We start from the raw sequence: 6,154 nt of genomic DNA on the forward strand, positions 1-6,154 counted from the left end.
GGTGGTAGGAGACCAAAAAATGTAAAAAGCCAAGCTTCTGGACTTTAGACTACCAGAGATTTCAATATGGCAGCAAAACATTTTAACTCTGAATACTCTCAGTAAAAAGTACTTTATGTAAATATACTACAAGTATACTTGGTGTATACTAAAAGTGAACCAGTATATTTTACTTTAAACATACTCTTTATTGTAGGCTTAAAATGTTCAAATGTATTCTTAAAAAGTATTCAGTTAGTATACCTACAACGCTACACATACATGGTCAACAGTAGACTAACTTTATTTGTACTCAAGTATACTTGATAAAATTTACTACAAGTTTACTACTTTTTGTTAAGGCTATGATTAAATAAACTTTTTTTTTAATGACAAGGCACAACATTTGTTTTCCTATAAAATCTGACAAATAGCATTAGTTTTAAAATAAAAGCCTGTCTTTTTCATAAATTAGGAACAAACGTTTTATACGGATATTTGAGTGTGTAGATGTATGTGTTTGTGCAGAAATATGCAGTATTTTTTAAATATTTTAGTGGAAAACTTTGAACATCTGTTGTTTTTTTCTACTTTTTGTTGTTAATCCCAGAACATTTCCCTCTTCACCCTTCCATCCACTGAAAGGAACACACGATCACGATACCCTCAACTACTAACAAAGGGGGTTAATACAATTGTACACCTTGTGTGTTTAAATAATACATGAAAGGATAAAATCTGTTTCTATTCAAAAGGCTCAGTTTCTATCTGTTCAGCCTCTGAATTGGACAAGTAAAAAAAAAAGAACATTAATAATAATATCTAGCATGGCCTTCCAGAACCCCCTTCTGCTGCAGCAACCTATAATCCCTGTATGTTCACATATCACTAAATCTGTCGCTCACTTAATATGGAAAAGTTTTTCCCCTTACTCAGGAACAACAATAATAAAAAATTGTATTAATTCTAAATGGAGAAATTGCATAGTTGCACAGCAGACAGTGAGGTTGTAGAAAAAAAAGGTGTACAACTTCAAGATCAGGAAACAATCTTGCGTTAAGTTCATCCAAAAAAATGTTAAAAATCAATAAATAAATCCCAAAGCGCTTCAACAGAGTTCTTGCTGAAACTTCGATCTCTCCTGGTTTAGAGTTACAGGGCAGTTTGATGCAATATTTTTAAAGTTTAGTTTTTGACACTCTGTTGTCTGCACTGGTCCTTGGGTCCTTGTTCCAAAACAGGGGCAAATTATTATTATTCCTCCGCCATGCCAAACAGTTATACAGGGTTTTTTAAGGTTTTTTAAGGTTTTTTTTTTTTTCTTAATCTTTTTGGAACATCTGGACCAAAGCTTGATGATTCTGTGTTATTTGGATGAAAAAAGATTCTAGGCAAGTCCTCTAGAAAAGCACAACTTTCTTTTAAGTTGCTCAGAGCAACATTAATTTGAAAGCTTCATTTAGAAGCAATTTAAGTTGTACCTTTTTTTTTGTACATATTATTTTTGTAAAAACAAACGTAATAAATTGCTTTATGATATATTTTGTTCTGTTTGTGAAAGATTGTTAATGTGCAAATCCCCTTTACCGGGAGAATCGGTGCAGTAAGGGGGATTAAGAGTTTCCTTCTTTTTTTTTTTTTTTTTTGCAAATTCTGAATGGATTACTTCCTGTTTCCTGTTTTTATTTTTTGGCTCAGTGTTCCTGTGACAGTTGGCTGCAGTAGCTTATCTCCAGGTGCAATGATAGCATTAAATGCCAATATTACTAAGAATAAAAGTGCAGCCCCAAAGGGATTTGAGAGTGTGGGGGGGGGGGGGGGGGGTATTAAACAAATGAATTTATTTATAGAGAAAAAAAATTATTTAGACCAAAAGAATGAATAAAAATAAAATAGAGATTTGTTGTTTCAGCACAAAATTTCCTGACTTTTTATGGGATTGTTCTGAGTTAGGACTTATTGAGAAATAATGACATCAGGTTAATTTTGAAAACCTTTTTCTCTCTTTTGTTCAAATGTTTTTGAGACTTAAATACAAGCTTTGATATACAAAATCAAATCAAAGAAAAGAAAAAAACAAATTAATAAAGACACAAAAATGGGTGTAAAAATTGGGGTGTATTTTCTTGCTTTGCATGGGCTCAGTCTTAGGTTTATTTTTTCCTGAAACTTAGAAATTGTTTGAGTTTTCAATAAAATCATAACCAAAGAACAAAAAAAAGAGAAAAAAAAATATTCAATGTTTGGTACACCGTCTAGGAATACTTTGAGAAGTTGAATCACCTCATGGTTTCTGTTCTGCAATAACATCCAGCCGCTCTGGGAGTGGTTTGAATGAAAGAAAACAGGGGCGGATCTACAGGGGGAAGAGGGGGCATCAGCCCCTCTGCCTCAAGACCCTTTCCAAAACCTTATTTTAAAACTACGTTACCTGCAAACAACAAATCCCCTCTAAGTAAATAAGTTTAAATCAAAATGTAAATGATCAAACTCTTTCAACTGGGTTAATTTGGCCGATCTGTCTGCATGGGATACAATTGTTTTCACAACTGTTTTCTAATGGCAGCAGTGTAGATCCAGAACAAAATAATTGCCAGGGCATGCAATGTACGTGATTAGGATTTGTGGTTGGCTTACTAGGAAAACGGACACAAACATCAGCAATTACTTAGGGATTTAAAAACTACATTATTGCCCTTGAAAGATGGATCAAGGAGCACAACAGTTTGGAGACCTGCAGAAAAAGAGAACCAAACTTTTCACAAAAGAAATGTCCAAAATTAAAAAGTCACTTTGAAAAAAAGAATAAAACAGAAACATGTTCAATACCCCATTTTTTAAAAGTAATTTCTGTTTCTTTGTCTCATTCCATAAACATTTAAATGAGTAGAAAAGATGTGTTCTCTTTGCTACTTCTAATTTTATAAACTTCTTCTTGGAACTGTGGCCATTTGTGCGTAAAGTTTAAGATTATGCAAAATTTTGTCACCAAACAGTGCATGCAAACTTTCTTCATGTTTGAGCAAAATCTATCTGTTTGAAAAAGTTTCTCCCATCAATGTCAAACCTGCATCAATGGACAGCACTCCTAGAGGGAGCAGCTGTAAGGTAAAAAAGAAGAAGAAAATCTTGACAAAGACAAAGACTGAGACAAAGACATACTCTGGACAGATAATCTTACATCACTCTTTGAATTCTACATGGCAAAAATGAAGCCATGGAGAAAACAAGCACAAGTTTTCTCCGTGTTAATATGCACAAATATGAGCTCTAACATCTCCTAAAAAAATTATATGTCACAAATATTAAGTAGAATTAAATTTTTTAAAAAAAATATTCAGTAACCAGCTTGTACCTTAGTTAATTGTTAGCTTCAAGATGATTGTTATTTACATGGGAGTAAATGGAGGTTTGCAACCTGCTCCCAGTGGTCATTTGAGGAACTGCAACATGTGCTACTTCCTGGTTTATATCAAGTTTGGAAAGAGAAAGTGGGGGATTGGGAAACGAGATTAGTAATATATCAGCAAAGGAAATGGATGGAAGGAAAAATGAGAGCAAATGCCTAGATTTCTTTTCATATTTGAGGATAACAGCATGGATATGTTGGAAAAATGAATGCAGCATCAGCCTTAATTCTCACTGATCCAGATAAGACAAGAGCATGCTGACTAAAAACCCCACAGCAGCTCTTTGGCTTGTGTTTTACAGTCTTCTGTTGCCAAGCTGTCCTCACCTGCCCTGCCTTACTCACAAAAGGCTCAGAGCCAAAACTCACAGACTGCTAAAGGGGAACACAGCAACCATCTGGAGAACATAGCAGGCTGCCAGAAACCGCTACTCATAGAGGGAAAAAAACACAGCATTTTTCACTGATATTTTTATCTTAACATAAAGAAATACAGCTTACTGCTATGTCATTATTTTTGACAGTAAAATTAATTGTGTAAAGGGATTTTGTGCACTTTAATTTGAAACAAAAACGAATATAGAACTTAATGTTAACATATACGCAATATAATACAAAGATAAAGGATAAAGTCTTGATTTTTCTTGCCTAATAGACATTTATTAACTCACCCAGAGTGACAGCATATCATGTTTCTAAAGGGTGAGCCCCATTCACAAGGTTTAATCTATAAGGTATGGTTTTCTCTCACGCACTCCAAGCGGCACTGGATAATACCAGCATGCATCTGTAGATTAGATGCACTCTGTGCTGGAATGAAGTAATCCTGTAGCCTAGAGAAAGCAGTGGGAAACATATATTGGAATTACATACATCATCCACCTCTTACTGGCTCTCGGAATGAAGTAAAATTATTCTTTTGGATTAACACAAACATAATATGTTTATTTGGCAGTGATTAGTTGAACGTTGTGTGATGATGGTGGAATCCCAAAGAATATTTCATAAACTCCTTTCTTGTAGCACCTTCGGATGATTTTCATTCAATTCTATTCTTAATTTTAATATCTTTTTTCGTCTTATCTGAAGTAAACAGACTTTCTTCCTAAAAATGGAATTGAAAATTCCTTGAAATCATAGCAAACCCATCTGCTGAGTCTAAAAGTGTTTTGTGTAAATGTTTTCATTTTTCTAAGATTGATTGTGTACACATAAAAAAGTTTATCATTTGTGAAAAGTCTGACTTTGTAGAATAATGGATTCACATTTAGAATGACGTCAAGTATTTTTCCAGAATGATGTGGAGCAACAATAATGGCTGCAAACATTTGCTGATTTCTTTCCTTTACTAATTTTAAGAAACTGACAAAGAATTGACAAAGCCTTTTGGATAAGAGGTGAAACTTCTTCAACTTTAAAAAATGAAGTCCAGATGACAACCTTTAAACCTACTATGATGGAATCAACCTGGATGAATGAGAGTCTTTATCGACAATTCTAAGAAAACATAATTCAAGGATCCAGACCACAAAAGGGCCAAAACTTCTGCTTTTGTAGATGTAGTCGACTTTTTGATTATTCCTTTTTTTCTTAAGTGCTTCTGTAAGCAAAACTTGGCTCGTACATTTTATACACATTTCTTAGAAATTGATAATAGAGGATTTAGAATTTAAAACACTACTTCTGCATTTTTGTCTCAGTTAACTAAACATTTCAATGTACCAGATTAATACAAATTGGATCATAAAAAAGTTTTATTAGTGGCAAAGTGAACTACTGCTTTTGCTTTTCTTTTCCTTTAATAGTGCTTGTAAAAATTCTCATTTAGGCTTTGAAACTGGGTAAAAAATATAAAGGAGTGTTTTAAAACCAGTGTGGCAAAGCTTTTGCATTTGCCTCAGGTATTTTTGATAGAAATATATTTTTCAGACATTTATTTCTCATTTGTTTACATTTCTTTTATTTTTAGGAATAAAAAAAAACAAATAAACATGAGTGCATTCTATTTACAGCATAATTAGTTTTAGCTCTAATGCCAAACATTTTTTTTATTGAATATGACAAAAGCTAATGAGTTATGCTTTGAAATCAGGGGCTTTTACCAACATTGCTTCTCTTGCATTTGAGTTTTTTATTTTGAACCGCAAGAGTTTCTGTTCTTAACGCCGCAAATGCCTTTTTTTTTCTTTCCTTTTTTGACTTTTAATACAATAAAATCCAATTATTATTATTTATTTTTTTAACAGTCTAGTTGATTTAACCCTTGTGCTATCCTATGGGGTCCAGATGACCCGATCCTTACATTGACGTGTTCTCCCTACCATGACAAAGGTGGATAAAGGTGGAAAGGTTTCATGTAATCCATGGACACCAGTGAAGATCACAAATGTCTAGTGGGTCTAGATGACCCAATTCCCAATGTTAAAGTGCCTAGGATAGCACAAGGGTTAAAGATCAGGAGCCTCGGAAACCAACTGTGAGAATTTTCTTTTATCTGAGTTGAAGTTCAGCCTCTTACCAACAGGGGGAGGTGTAACTGCAGGCATCTCAGTTTAGGCACAGGCTAAATCTGATATGAGACTTGGAGGAAAGGGCAGATGAGGTGAGCTTTGGGGTGACGACCGTGTCCTAAAGCGCCATCACACTCACAGCAGGATAATCTAATCAGGTGCTTCAGACACTCAACTGGCTCTCTGTCTATCACAGACTTTCTTGGAATAAAGAGCGGCTCATCCCTCGTCTTCAAGTGATGTGCCCCATCTCATT

The sequence above is a fragment of the Oryzias latipes genome, chromosome 22, assembly GCF_053564925.1.
Source record: "Oryzias latipes strain Hd-rR chromosome 22, Olatipes_Hd-rR_3.1".
NCBI classification, from domain to species: Eukaryota; Metazoa; Chordata; class Actinopteri; order Beloniformes; family Adrianichthyidae; genus Oryzias; species Oryzias latipes.